The 16,010-nt window shown below is 38.2% G+C and overlaps 1 long non-coding RNA gene and 1 pseudogene across 1 annotated transcript in view; one reads left to right on the top strand and one right to left on the bottom strand.

Annotated features, from left to right (window-relative positions):
• LOC144379826 (uncharacterized) overlaps positions 1 to 15,670 on the bottom strand; it is a 53,514-nt gene extending 37,844 nt beyond the window's left edge. The window contains exon 1 of the long non-coding RNA XR_013443244.1: positions 15,255 to 15,670. This is a non-coding gene — a long non-coding RNA (uncharacterized LOC144379826). The remainder of the gene's footprint in view (positions 1 to 15,254) is intronic.
• Positions 13,507 to 14,789, top strand: LOC118553510 (large ribosomal subunit protein uL4 pseudogene; annotated as a pseudogene).
• Positions 15,671 to 16,010: the final 340 nt, after the last annotated feature.

Raw genomic sequence — 16,010 nt, 5'->3', positions numbered from 1 at the left:
CATTGAAGTAGTCACAAGGATGATAATTTATCATATAACAATGGCAAACAGAAAATTCTGTGCACCATAAAAATTCGGGTCAGTATTATCGTCATAGCCAAGCTACATAGAAAGCTAGATATACATCACTTTATTCATTAGCCATGAGGCATTATCACAGATATCAAGAATTTATTTTATATAATCAGAGAATTTCCCTCTAAGCTCAGAAGATAAAAACTCAAAAGTCCGAAGGGCAGCAGTTAAGTTGGTGAAACAGCAGGGTGTAATACCACAGGAATGGTGAAGATTCTGGTAAAATAGAATATAAATGCCCTCTTTAAAGGGAGCAGCTGCTATTCATCTCTGTTAGTTGCTATCACCTACAAATTTGAATACAGTCTTACAAAAACTTTCTATTTTTGGAGAGGAAGCAAGATCAATTACAAACTACTTTCCCAATTGTTATATGTTTGCAAATATTTAAGAACATTTATTTTAATTACATAAGAAAAAAAATGTTTGGTCTGAATTTGGCCTCTGGGTCCTTATTCACAACCTTTCTTATGCAGACTAAAAGTCAAATCATAACCAGGTCCTCACTTACCTATAATAGAGTCAAAACAAGAGAAGTTACGATTACTTAATGTCCCCAGACTAATAAAGTCCCATGTAGAGTTTCCATTAAGGATAATGTTGCCAACGAAGATCAGAAACACTGTAAGTTTACTCACTCCATTATTTGCATCTATGTCCAAACCAAGGATGGGCCTGTCATCGGCCCAGATTGGAATTTCTGTTCCAAAAGCTGAAAATCCTTTTCTCTTGTGCTGTCCATATGACTATGTCCGACTTTACCTCAACAACTCTCCGTTTTTTGTTTTTGTGTGTGTGTGTGTGTGTGCCTCCAAAATGACTAATTCCCTTTTAATTTAAAAAAAAGAACCTCTTCTACAGATATTTTATTTTATTTTTAAAATATTTTATTTATTTATTTATTTATTTATTTATTTATTTATTTATTTATTTATGAGAGGGAGAGCGAGCGAGCACAGGTGAGCAGGGGGAGGGGCAGTGGGAGAGCAGGAGAAAGAATCTCTGAGCCAGGAGCCTGACGCAGCGCTACATCTCACAACCCAGAGAGCATGACCTGAGCCGATACCAAGAGACGGTCACTTAACGGTCTGAGCCACCCAGGTGCCCCTTCTTTTAGATATTTTAAAACATTTTTTCCTTGTTAATGTGGGTTGGTTGGTCTAGAAACAGTTCTGTTTCCTTTAGGTGAATTTGGATTTGCTTGTTCAGATCCTTCCTGTGTTGATATTATTCTTTCACTTTGAACCTGTAATGTTATCTTCCTTGTGTTCAAATTCTTGGGAGACTACCTCAATGCGACCTCTAATTCTGCCTATATTAAGACTGGCTAGTGACACAGTGTACTCAAGGTCATGAAGTGACGTGCATTTCCAAATACGTGAAAATTAATTGGTTAAAAGTTAATTTCTGCCTGGGGCGCCTGGGTGGCTCAGTTGGGTAAGCGTCTGCCTTCGGCTCAGGTCATGATCTCAGGGTCCTGGGATCGAGTCCCGCATCGGGCTCCCTGCTTAGCAGAGAGTCTGCTTCTCCCTCTCCCACTCCCCCTACTTGTGCTCCCTCTCTCTCTCTCTGTCAGGTGAATAAATAAAATCTTTAAAAAAAAAAAAAGTTAATTTCTGTCTAAAATATCAAAGCATTTGCTGAACTAGGTGGCATTTACAGTACCGTGTGTCCTCCCTTCTAGGTCCTGATGCATGCTAGCAATCTGCTATCATTTGCACAGAAACAGTCAAGAACTTTGTACTTAACAATCAGGGTACACGAAGACTTGTTATCAAGCACCTGAATTACTGCCTCACTTCTTCCTCATCTTTGACACACATGAAGGGCATACAACAAGAGGGAACAAAGCATTGGATTTTCACAAAGAACAAACCATGTTCCTCATGGGATCTTGAATCAATGGAGTTATGAGTGTGGCCTTATTATCAGCCAGTTCTTGAGGAGCAATGGCAGCGATATCTCAACATTCTCCTTGTTTAGCATCCCTAGGTAACCAGGGAGCCTGTTATCAGGGCCATTTGCTGAACAGCAGCTCCAAGTTTGTCACAGGTGTCTCCAGAGGAGATGAGAGTCAGATAAGCAGGTGGTATCTTCGTTGCTCTATAATAAAGCTCCAAACATCTTTACGTATGATTGGCTTATATCAGCAGTGATCACTCTGTCTCATCCCTTAAAAACTATAGCCTTCCCCATTTTATACCTAATCTCGTACACTATACTTACAGGCAGTATAAAACACCAGTAAAGAGTATGGATTCTAGGGGCGCCTGGTTGGCTCAGTAGGTTAAGCGTCCGCCTTTGGCTCACATCATGATCCAGGGGTCCTGGGATCGAGCCTTGTGTTGGGCTCCCAGCTCACTGGGAAGTCTGTTTCTCCCTCTCCTTCTGCCCCTACCCCACCCGCCCCCCCTCATGTGCTCACGCTCTCTCTCTCTCAAATAAAATCTTAAAAAAAAAAAAAAAAGAGTATGGATTCTAGAATAAGACTGACTTCAGAGCTTGCTCTGCCACCTAAAAGGCTTATGCCCCAATTTCCACACTTACAAGAATTAACATAGGATCTATGTCATAGAGTTTTTGTAACTATTAAATGAGTTAATGCCTGATACTTAGGATAGTAGCTGGCCTATGATAAGCACTATATGAATTTTATTTAACTATTTTTTATTATCACCTACACTATCATCTCTGTGGCTGCGCCTTTATAATGATTTTTTTCCCTGTCAGCTCTGCACTGCTGTCTCCATAGTTTCATGTTCGTCAAACCAATGTGCTAATTTCTGGTTTGGAAAATATATTCATAATTTTTTTTAAAAATGCTATTTTTGAAAGAGTACTTCTATTGAAATTCCCTGATCTTAAATGCTAACTGCAGAGACTCCCAGCAGAAAAAAACCTCCTGACCCCTCCTCATCCCCAGTGCTTTGCTCCTTTTCTCTGTCTTGGCCCATGAAGAGCTAACTTCTTTATACAATTTAGCTCAAAATCAAGTCTCAAATGTCAAACAATAAGTATGTTTTCTAAAAAGTCACTAAAGGATATTCAGCAAGTTAATCCAAGTCCCTTTACTTCTAGATCATGCATGCGTCCAAATTAATGAGGCTTTTTAAAACTCCGCTGTCATTTTCATTTTGACTCTGCTCAGGATAACTAGACTTCTGGTCATTAAAAGTAATTTTCAGAAATACTCTATTGTAACAGAGATCATTGTTACTCTAATATAATAAGCTAGTCTTCCCAATAAGTCACATGGGATTCATTACTTTTCACGTGTTGCTTTCATTATTCAAAATATTGAAAGAAGATATAAGCTTTGCTATATAGAGGGGACATTTTCAGCTATCCATTGCTGTGTAATGAACTACCTCAAAATTTAGTGGCTTTAACAGTAGCCATGCTAGTATCTCTCTGTTTCTGTAGGTTTACTGGAATCAGATGCGTGGTTCTTCTATTCTATAGGATATTGGCTGAGTTGCAGCTGTTGAGGGACTCAAATGCACTGGAACATCCAAGATGGCTCACTCTCAGACTGCCACTTAGTACTGCTGTCCACTCGAGAGTTTATCTTGGGCTGTAGACCAAAGCACCTCAGGTCTCATGCTGCTTAGAGCATGACAATTAGGTTTACAGAAGGCATATCACAAGAGTGAGTTTCCAAGAGGAAAGGAATAAAAGCTCTTAGTCCTTTTACGGTCTGGACTCAGAAGTTCCAGAACATTCTATTGGTCAAAACAGTCACAAGAGCAGACCAGATTCAAAGAGAGAGGATATAATTCTATCTCTTCCCATGAGCAGTGTCATGCAGTGCAGGGAGTAGAGAAATTTCAAGGGACATCTTAGTAGACTGGGAACCACAGTAACCAAAACCCTCTTCTTCCTCACAGATTTCTTCTGTTAATGGACAATAAGTGGGATAAGAATTAAGAGAGTATTTTGAAAGACAAAATAAGTTATGAATGGTGCCTTTAAATTTTATTGAAACAGTAGAAAGAAATATGATCTTGGAATCAGAACACTGGGGTATAATTTATAAACTAATGTGACCTAGAACAAATCTCAGATTATTCTCTTATAAGATCAGACTGCGAAAAATCAGGCAAGGAACCAACCTTGAGAAGGATAAATGCCAACATGTAGGTTTCAAAGAAAAAAATCACTAATCAGGCTTAGGAAGACTAACTCAAGGTCTCAATATAGTCCTAGGATACTGGTGGGTTCATCTGACAGTTGATATAACCACAAAACATAAAAGCCACATGGGTGGGTCATTCCCCATGTAAGGCCAAAGACAAAAGCAAGTTACCAGGATAGACTGAGGAACTGGGATGCAGGCATAAGTCAGACAATAGAGCTAAAGAGATAAACATACTTCTGGTCTCTCTGCTTCCTTATCCAAATTTCCTGAATTAATAAGCAATTCTAATCAGAATTTTTCAACTGTGGTTCTATACTAAAACTGCCTGTGGAACTTTAAAAAAAGCATTAATCCACATTGTGCTTGCCATTTCTCCTATCTGGAACACCTTTTCTCCTGGTTAATTCCTATTCATCCTTTAAGTCTTAGCTGAGAAATCACCTCCTCTAAAAGGACTTCCCAGACACCCCTCCAGCCCAGGTTCGATCCCATATCTTCTTTTGTGTTACCATATACCACCAGTTTTAATATTTCCTATTTTCTTGTTTCTCTCCTTCAGTATATTGTGAAGCTAACTAATTCCTAAGGCCTACCACAGTGCCACCAAGATAGATAGATACATACATACATACATAATGGAAGGGAGGAAGGACGATCACATGTTCAGTTTCTTTCTACCATCTCCAATACATGCATGCACACACACTTACACCCTGGCCTCCTGCCAAGAGATTATAAATCATAGATACACAATTTTATAGATTCTAATCCTGAAATATAGTCAGGGTTGATATACATATTGCTTTATGTTTGATAAGCAAAAATTCAGCTTATACTAGCACAACAATCCTATACTGATCCAAATGCTGGGCATGAAATCAAAGAGTAGGAATACTATGTGTTTCTCCTGATCTAGATATAGAACCAGGGGAAATAACATATTTTTCAGCATTTATTATGTATCAAGCACTATTCCCAAGGTCCTAAATATATTTCATTCTCACTGTAACAATAAAAACCCTATCTTACTATCTCCATTTTTATGACAAAAAAATTGAGGAATGGTACAGAGAGAATAAGCAGTTCAGGTCAGGCAGCAGATTGAACTTGGTGCACACAAGTAACCATGGCCCTATCAGGACTGTCGCCCCTGCAGCTTTCTTTCTATACTGCTAAGCACAAAACTATGCCCAGATTGATGTTCAGTAAATATTTGTCAGCAGCAGGACAAGGCTTATCTTATCTGCTTTTGTAATCAGGAAACATAAATGTGTATAAAATGGCAAAACTACAAGAATCATTTCAGCTAGTGGATATCTTAACCACTGTGCTACCACTGAAGTTGGGAAGGTGGCAGAAGGTGGACATGAAATAATAAAGCAGAAAAAGTAATGACCGAGTTGAGTAAAGTGTTTTCTAAGCAAGACGTGAGACGCCTTCAAGGAGCACCCATGTGGGTATTCTTTCCCTCCCACCAAAACCCAGTAGCAGGGTTGACTTCATGCTATGCAACTAGTACAGCCACACAGGGCCCATGTTTGGAAGGCTCCTCTTGGTTCAATTCTCGCTGTCACGATCTTGAAAGTTTTAATAGCTTTTGAACATTTTTGCTTTATGCTGAGCCCCACAAATTATGCAGCTGGTCCTGCCTAGGAGGTTCCGTAAAGCCCCTCACATTACAGCAATATTAAAGGAGACATCTCATCGTAGTTGGCTACAGCAACATGTTTGCAAAAATGGGGGGAAATTGCCTAACTATCTGTAAGAACGAGTGAAAGAGAATTGTTAGACTCCTAGAAATACAGACAGGGTCTTAGAAGTCCTTGTAATCAGTTTATCAGTCTTAAATGAAGGGAGTGACAAGGCTGATGTGAAGCAGATTAGATCAGCAGGTTTGGGCCCAGCAAGTGGAACAATGGACAACAGTGAACAAGGACAGCGAGAAAACACATGGATGAAAATTAGAAGGACGATATCTGGAGCAGTGGTGACAGAATGTTTTTTCAAAACCCCTGAAAAAAATAGTTAATAAATATTGGGGGGGGTGCATAAATTTACCTGGTTATTATTTTTAATTGTGTTTATGCTTAAGTGATCTGCTAGTAATCTGTATATAATTAATTTTATGATGTGAGTTAATCAATTAATCATTTCTGATGTCTTTGTAAACTGTTGAGTTGAAGGAACCGTTTCCAGAATTGTTAATCACAGGAAAGTAACTAGATATTTGTTCTATCATTCTTTTTGCTCAGGGACAACAGATGAGGCAAGAACACAACAGTGAATGATCCTATGCAGACTTGTTCCTGTCTAAAATAGTTAGCTGCTTAGGACAGTCGCTGTGAAGGAACAGGGGCTCATAATAATGTCTAACATTTGTCTAATAATATCTAATATTCTGTGCATTACACGTTTAGTCCCTTTAAGAACTCTATGAGGCAGATAATATTTTGATCCCCATTACTCATGGGGAAATTGAAGTATAGGCAGTTAAGTTATATCTTCAAACCATATTCTAATCAAGGAGCAAGCAGATGGACACATTAAAGAAAATATAACTTAAATCATCAGAAGAGATATACATCCAGACTTACATATATGGGTATGACTCTAGCTCGGTGCTCTGACACATTGCTTCACGCTTCATTTGTTCTTTCATGGGTGAATGTGCCTGCCACTGGAATTCATCATTCTGATCCTCCAAACACTTATGAACTATTTATTCATTTAAAAGATTATCCTTTCCCCCACTAAATTGGGATATTCACATGACCAAAAAAATATGAACCTCATACTATATGCAAAAAATTATCTCAAAATGGTCATGACCTAAATGTAAAATCTAAAACTATAAAAATTCTAGGAAAGGGGTGCCTGGCTGGCTCAGTCGGAAAAGCACATGACCCTTGATCTTGGGGTTGTGAGTCTGAGCCCCACATTGGGTGTAACGATTACTTAAATAAGGAAACTTTAAAAAAAAATTCTAGGAAAAAAAGCATGGTAGTGACATTGGGTTAGACAAAGATTTCTTAATTAGGGCAAAATAGCAAAAACTCCATAAGAAAACACTTGACAAAGTAAACTTTATCAAAATTAAAATATTTTGTTATTCAGAAGACACTGGTAAAAAAATGAAAAGACAAGCTATAAACCAGGAGAAAATATAAATATGTATCTTATAAAATATTTATAACTAGAACATATAAAGAGTTCTTAAAGCCAACAATAAGAAGATTTAAAAATTGTCAAGAAATAACGGGTAAAATATTTGAACCGACACTTCACTTAAAGAGAAGATTTAGATGACGTGTAAGCACAAGAAGGATACCCTATGTTATTAATAACTGGAAGATTAAAATTAAAACTTAAATACCACCAGACCTTCATTAGAATGGTTATATCAAAAGACTAACAAATATCAAGTTTTGGTGAGGCTAAGAAGCAACTGGAATTTTCATATACTGCCAGTGGGAAAGCAAAATAGACACTTTTAACCATTTTGGAAAACAGTTTGTTTTAGTTTTTTTTGTTGTCGTTGTTGTTACAGTAAGTATTGTTGCAATAAGTATACACTTACCATATGACCCAGCAATTCCACTTCTAGAAATTTACCCGGGAGAAATGAAAACATGTCCACACAAAGACTACTTCATAGCAGGTTGATTTGTAAGCACCAAAAACTGGCAAGAACTCAACTGTCTATCAAAACTTGTGAGTGGATAAATGAAGTGGTGTATCCATACAATACTACTCAGCAATAAAAAGAAACTACTGATACATGCAAGAGCACAGACGGATCTCAAAAGCATTATGTAACATGAAAGAAGCCAGAAACAAAAGACTTCATACTTATAGTCCTATTCTTAAGAAATTCTTAAAAAGGCTAGACTGTAGATATAGAAACCAGACAGGTGATGGCCAGAGGTTAAAGGAGAAGATTGATTGAAAGGGGTCATGAAAGAAGTCTTTGAGACTATGGAAATACTCTATATAATGATTGTGGCTACCCAACTGTACATATATGTTAAAAATCACTGAAGTGTACACTTTAATGAATTTTAACTTATGCAAATTACACCTCAATAAACTGACACCCCAGAAAGCCTCTTTAGTCTATCATAACACAGCAAATTTGTTGAAGAGCAAATCATTCATACAGAGTCATAAGCCTAAGAAAGATTATTTTTGCATCTTCTTCATTCATCTGTAATTTTTTGCCAGGGTATTTGCTTGCCCATTTATTGTTTCCAGTACCATTTTACCATCTCATGAATTATAAACAAGTATTTTATGATGAAGGACTTTTGCTTTGAAACACGTTTCATTGAATCACAGATACTAGATTCTGTGAAGGTGAAATACTGTTTTTGCACTGCCAACATTTAATCAGAATATGGGGTAGGGGTGCTTTTTTGATTTACAGGATGTTGAAATCATTTCATCCCTTCAGGACACCCACTGGTGGTGATTGTTTATCCAAGTGGCTGCCGCCCAGATGAAGTTAACAAAATCCTAAATGCTTACAATTCCTCTTGATTCATTATTTTATGCTTGTGTATAAAAATTTGCCTGCTAAACTTATTTCATCCAAAAATTCACATTTCAGATGAGGGGAGGTCTGAAAGCCCAGACACTTGTTTCCTGCCTTTTCTAACTCATCCATGTCCACATTTATGTAAATGCCAACAGGAGTCTGGACCACCACAGTATCTTAAAAATGGACTTTTAGAGAATTGATTGAACTCTAAAACTAAATAAAATAGTTTCTCGTTCCCTTTTCCAAATAAAGCTTTTTGAAGTGATGTGGATAAAAGAGAGAACATGTTTCAAAGTTCAGCACGGAAAATAAGAAATATAAGAAAATAATGATTATGTGGTGCTTTCTGCTTAAAAATATCTTTTTTATACATTATCTCAGATCAAACCAAACCACCAGAGGATCAGCATGACTTAAGACTAACTCCCCAGAAATATTTTTTCCCTTGAATATAGACATTTCTAAGAAGTTTCCTAACACCTGATCAACCCTGAGACGGCTCAGCACAATATACACCTCACTGCACAGATGACATGTGTCATTCATCTAAAACCTTCACATATCACTTCCATACATGGAATGCAAAGAGAATGATCAGACCTCTCAGGTTGTTAGTGAAAACACACTTTAAAAGCGCTTTTTAAAAATCAATTAAACTCTTGTCATTTTCTAATATAACCAAGTTCCTACTGTTTCAGAACAGCTAATATCTCAAAGTGAAACATTTTTGGCACAGCCATATCTAGAGTACACTTTGAGGCTCTACTCCCTGGATTTCTTCCAGGAGGAAAGCAATTTGCCTGACTAAAAATAATGAGAAGCCACTGAGCACATAGACACGTATTTTAGGAAAGTCAGCTCTAAGATGAATAATGAAGTAGGGTAAGTTGCCATTGGGGATGCATAAAAGGAGATATTGGGGTGTACTTCAAGAACTTGGAAATGAGTTTCCAAGAATTAAATTAATAACACTTCGCATTTTCATAACATAGCAGTAAGCAAAAAGAATATATTATATAATGAAGAGTTTAGACACATGTAGAACTCTAATCAAGGTAGTCATTTGTTTTATCCTTTTTTCTTGCTTTTAAAAAAATTCAGATATCATACAGAAATATGCACACTATAACAAGAGGACAATAGATAAATAAATGTTGACACTCCTAGGTATTAGGTTAGAGAACTAACACACAAATCTACCTTTGCTTTCTCCCCACACTCCACTTAAATAATAAAATAGAGATTTCAAGGCATAAGAACAGAAGATGGAAGTAATAGCAGCAAAATTTTGGAAGAGATGGGCTAGTGATAATGACACCAAACTACCTGGTAAGTGGAATCCAAAAGCAGTAGGGGAGAGTGCCAACAATAAATCTTATTTGTTCAACAGAACAGCAGTTGCTAGACCTTCTACCTCTATATAGAAGGTCTGAAGAGTCTTCTTCATAGAATCTGACTAGTTAAGAGGAAAAACCCGGAAGATATGAAAATCAGAGGTTGATCCAAAAAAACCCAGCCATATCGCCCTACAGTAAAAGTTATGGTACACAAGCCCTAACTCCATCCTCAGACCAAAAAGCACAAATAATCCAATTAAAAATGGGCAGAGGACAAAAACAGACATTTTTCCAAAGAAGACATACAGACAGCCAACACATAGAAAGGTGTTAACATCACTAATCACCAGGGAAATGCATGTCAAAACCACAATAAGGTATCACCTTATACCTGTCAGCGTGGCTAGAATCAAAAAGACAAACAATAAGTGTTGGCAAGGATGTGGAGAAAAAAGAATCCTCATGCACTGTTGGTGGGAATGCAAATTGGAGCAGTCACTGTGGAAAACAGTATGGAGGTTCCTCAAAATAATTGAAAATAGAATTACCATATGATTCAGTAATTCTACCACTGTGTATTTACTCCCCCCAAAAATGAAAACACTAATTTGAAAAGAGATATGCACTGTTATATTTAATGCAGCATTATTTACAATAGCCAAGATATGGGAACAACCCAAGTATTCGTCCATGAATGAATGGACAATGAAGGTGTGGTATTTATACACAATGGAATATTACTCAGCCACAAAAAAAAAAAAAATGAGATCTTGCCGGTTGCAACAACATGGATGGACCTAGAGGGTACAATGCTAAGTAAAATAAGTCAGTCAGAGAAAGACAAATACAATATGATTTCATTCATATGTGGAATTTAAGAAGCAAAACAAATGAACGAACAGGGGGAAAAAAGCCAAAAAAAACAAACCAGACTCTTAAGTATGGAGAATAAAGAGCTGGTTGTCAGAGAGGAGGTGGGTGAGGGGATGGGTGAAATAGGTAAAGAGGATTAAGAGTACACTTATATCGATGAGCACTGAATAATGTATAAAAATGTTGAATCATTATATTGTACATAAGAAACTAATATAACAGTGTATGTTAATTACATTTCAATTAAAAACAAAAAAACAAAAAAACCCGGGCACCAGGGTGGTTCAGTCGGTTAAGTGACTGACTCTTTTTTTTTTTTTAAAGATTTTATTTATTTATTTGAGAGAGAGATAGCAAGAGCGAGAGAGAGCACTAGCAGAGGAGAGAGGCAGAGGCAGAGGCAGAGGCAGAGGGAGAAGCAGACTCCCCGCTAAGCAGGGAGCCCGAAGTGGAGCTCAATCCCAGGACTCTGAGATCATGACCTGAGCTGAAGGCAGATGCTTGAAAGATAAAATTGAGTAAATCTCTCAAAAAGAAGAACAAACAGATTAAGAGAAGAAAGATTTGGAAAGAAGTGATAAAAATCACTAGTTCAGTAAGTTTAATATCTGAATAATAGAAATTACAGAAAAAGGAACATAGAAAATGAAGAGAGAAAATCATTAAAGATTTTTCAAGAAAATGTCCCCAGAATTGAAGGACATGCTCTTTCAGATTGAAAAACCTCAGAACAGGGGAGCCTGGGTGGCTCGGTTGGTTAAGTGTCCAACTCTTGGTTTTGGCTCATGTCATGAATTCAGGATCATGATATCGAGCCCCACACTGGGTTCTGTGCTCAGCATGAAGTCTGCTTGAGATTCTTTCCCTCTCCCTCTGCCCCTCCCCCTGCTCTCTCTCTCTCAAATACAATAAATAAATAAAATCTTTAAGAAAAAACTCAGAACAATGAATTAAAATATACTATACTAAAACATATTATGAAATTTCAGGAACCTGGTGACCAAGAGCACAGTAAAAAGCAGGTCACATTCAAACAATATTATCATAGTAACCTTAGAGATATATAGCAATAACTTTAAAATACTGAAGGATGGAGGTATATTTATGGTCCCTGACTGAATGACTTCTCAACCTCAAGGTGGTATGGAAGCAATACACATTAAATAGAAACTGTACTTCAAATTTTGAATGTTGATCTTTTCCCAGGCTAGCAGGAAGTGCTCCGATGCTCTCTCATGATGCTGAATAGCAGCGGTGAGCCAAAGTTCCTAGTCAGCCACCCCATCAGGAAGCTAAACAACCATATGCTTACAACCATTCTGTACCCACACAACCATTCTGCTTTTCATTTCCAGTACACTGTTCAATAAATTACATGAGGTATTCAACACTTTATCATAAAATAGGATTTGTGTTAGATGATTTTGTACAACTGTGGGCTAACATGTTATGAGCATGTTTAAGGCAGGCTAGGGTAAGCTATGATGTTCAGTAGGTTGGGTGTATTAAATGCTCTTTCTTTTTTTTTTTTTTTAGATTATTTATTTATTTGAAAGACAGTGAGAGAGAGAGAGAGAGCACGAGAGGGAGAAGCAGACTCCCCTCTGAGCAGGGAGCTGGACTCAGGGCTCAATCCCAGGATCCTGAGATCATGACCTGAGCTGAAGGCAGATGCTTAACCGACTGAGCCACCCAGGCACGCCTTAAATGCTTTTCAATTACAGTATTTTCAACTTCCAATGGATTTATCAAGTCATAACCATCATTAAGTTGAGGAAGATCTGTACAGTATATCCAGTCAGACTAAAAATTAAAAGTGAAGGTAAAGACCATTTTGGACATGCAGGATGTTTGAAGTTTACCTTCCCCTCCTCCTCTTTCTCAGGAATCTACAGGAGGATGAACTTCACTAAAATGAAGATGTAAGCCAAGAAAGAGGAAGATATATTAATGAAAAATTGCACACTCACTGGAGACCAAAAGAATTCCCAGGTGATGGTGAAGGAAGTTTCTATAATAACAGCTGTGCCTCAGCAAAGAAGGAAAACAATCCAGACTGGAGTAGGGTAGAAAGTTCTTCAGGAAGAGATTTCTTCACAAGACAAAACTGACAGAATACTTGATGTATTTCAACATCTTGAAAGGATAATTGTATGACCTTTAGGGAAAATATAAAACCATGCAAGGAAAGCAAAATTATCAAGATTCACTACATAGCTCACTGTCAACTGTTTTGAGCTCTATCAAGAGGATGTGGGCTCGGAAGTGGCACTTGTGCAGTGGAGAGTGGGAGTGGTGAAATTCAGCTCAATCTGAAAATTCTGCAGTTGAAAGTCAATAGGCCATGCCTAAAATCAACAAACCAAGAAGTGGCAATAAAGCATGTTATTTAGAGACACAGAAATACGTCCCAAAATAATCCTCCAAAAGTGAGAGTATGGGCAAGTAGACTGATGGTTTCTACAACAAATTTTATAAGAACTATTTGTCTCTTTGAAATCAGTATATGTATAACTTTGTTAAAAATGTTTTGAGGAGCATGATGCTCTCTTCTCCCCTCGATGGCATGTGCTCGTCCATTGATATCTGTGTACTCCGAAAAGGGGGAATCATCTGACAAAAATATTACTTTGCCTGCTGTGTTCAAGGCTCCCATTCAACCTGATATTGTGAACTTTGTTCACACCAACTTGCGCAAAAACAACAGACAGCCATATGCTGTCAGTGAATTAGCAGGTCATCAAACCCGTGCTGAGTCTTGGGGTACTGGCAGATCCGTGGCTCGAATTCCTGGAGTTCGAGACAGTGGGACTCACCATTCTGGCCAGGGTGCTTTTGGAAATACATGTCGTGGGGGCCGCGAGTTTGCACCAACCAAAACCCGGCGCCGTTGGCATCGCAGAGTGAACACAACACAAAAGCAATATGCCATCTGCTCTGCCCTGGCTGCCTCAGCCTTACCAGCACTGGTCATGTCAAAAGGTCATCGTATTGAGGAAGTTCCTGAACTTCCTTTGGTGGCTGAAGATAAAGTTGAAGGCTACAAGAAGACCAAGGAGGCTGTTTTGCTTCTTAAGAAACTTAAAGCCTGGAATGATATCAAAAAGGTCTATACCTCTCAGCAAATGAGAGCTGGCAAGGGCTAAATAAGAAACCGTCATCGTATCCAGCGCAGGGGACCCTGCATCATCTACAATGAAGACAACAGTATTATCAAGGCCTTCAGAAACATCCCTGGAATTACCTGACTTAATGTAAGCAAACTGAACATTTTGAAACTTGCTCCTGGTGGGCATGTGGGACGTTTCTGCATTTGGACTGAAAGTGCTTTCCGCAAGTTAGATGATCTGTATGGCACTTGGCGTAAGGCTGCCTCCCTCAAGAGTGACTACAACTTTCCCATGCACAAAATGTTTAATACAGACTGTAGCAGAATCTTGAAAAGTCCAGAGATCCAAAGAGCCCTCCAAACATCATGAAAGAAGACTCATTGCAGGGTCCTGAAGAAGAATTCACTGAAGAACCTGAGAATCATGTTAAAGCTAAACCCATATGAAAAGACCATGCACCAGAACACCATTCTTTGCCAGGCCAAGCATCACAAACTCCAGATGGATAAGGCAGAGCAGTCTTAGAAGCCAAATCAGATGAGAAGGGGGTTCCAGGCAAGAAGCCTGTGGTAGGGAAGAAAGGAAAGAAGGCTCTTGGTGTGAAGAAGCAGAAGAAACCTTTGGTGGAAAAATAGGCTGCAGTTACCAAAAACCCAGCAGCTGACAAGAAGCCTGCAGAAAAGAAACCCACCACAGAAGACAAGAAGCCTGCTGCCTAAAAACTTACATGTGTTTATTCTATAAAAGTCAAATCATTTGGGATAGCTTATTTTGAATAAAGACCTGATTAAAATGTTTTAAAGGAGCAACATAGCAAGTGGTTACTTATGGAGATTATAAATATACAGCAATAAAACATAAAAAGAGCACCAACTTCCTAATGTGATGTGAATACTGGTAGCATAAGATGAATTTTTCACTAACATCATACATGGAATTAGTAAGTACATATCTCAAAAAATTTAGATAGAAGTGAAGATGACATTGTCAAATTTCCAGCAGCCTAAGACCTAAAGTGAACACCATTACACTCCACTGCTTTGAAATAATAACGTGGAAACTAATGAGAGGTAGCTTTTTCCAAGTTACTTATATTTATTATAGAATTATATAACAAAACAAAAAAGATTCAATTTAAAATTACCCAATCCATCTAAACCAAACTTTCCTATTAGTATACTCACCATGGGACGCCTGGGCGGCTCAGTCCGTTAAGCGTCCGACTCTTGGTTGTGGCTCAGGTCAGGATCTCAGGGTCCTGGGATTAAGCCCCACATCGGGCTCCATACTCAGCTCCAAATCTGGTTGTCCCTCTCCCTCTGCTCCTCCCCGTTCTCCCTCTCTCTCAATAAAAACTTAAATCTTTTTTAAAAAATATACTCAACACACCCACACATATTTCTTGGAGTAGTTGTATAAGGACTCACAGATGGTGTCTGCAACGATCCATCTTTCAATTGCGGGAATAGGCGATTTTGCTTTTCCAAGTAGTTGCTAGACTTTGACTGTGGATTGGATCTGGTACAAGTTTTCCAAAGAGTATTCCATAGCCTGTAACCTTCAAGCATTAGGAAGTGGAGGGACAGTATATACACCTGCCATGAGGGCAACTAGTGACACTGAGCTACGTAAGCTCAGGGTGTTATACTTAGAGAACTTTAATATGCTGATCTTACATATAATTACTGCATATTTCATCTCTGCTACCCCCACCAATCTGTCCATAGGTTTCAAATGGATATAAATTAATGTTATGTTGATCTTGAGAAGATGAGACATCCTTCACCGAATGTTAACAGATCTATGCACTGAGAAAGATTTGGTACTGTGGTAAGAACTAGATTTAGAGTCATAATTCATATTCAGTCCTGTGAGTAGGTGGGAGGATAATGGTGGCTGAGATGAGGCAGTCATAGGAGGACCTTGAGGTTTAGGAGAAC

Source organism: Halichoerus grypus, chromosome 1 (assembly GCF_964656455.1).
Source record: "Halichoerus grypus chromosome 1, mHalGry1.hap1.1, whole genome shotgun sequence".
Classification (NCBI taxonomy): Eukaryota; Metazoa; Chordata; class Mammalia; order Carnivora; family Phocidae; genus Halichoerus; species Halichoerus grypus.
This window is presented reverse-complemented; position numbering and strand designations above follow the sequence as displayed.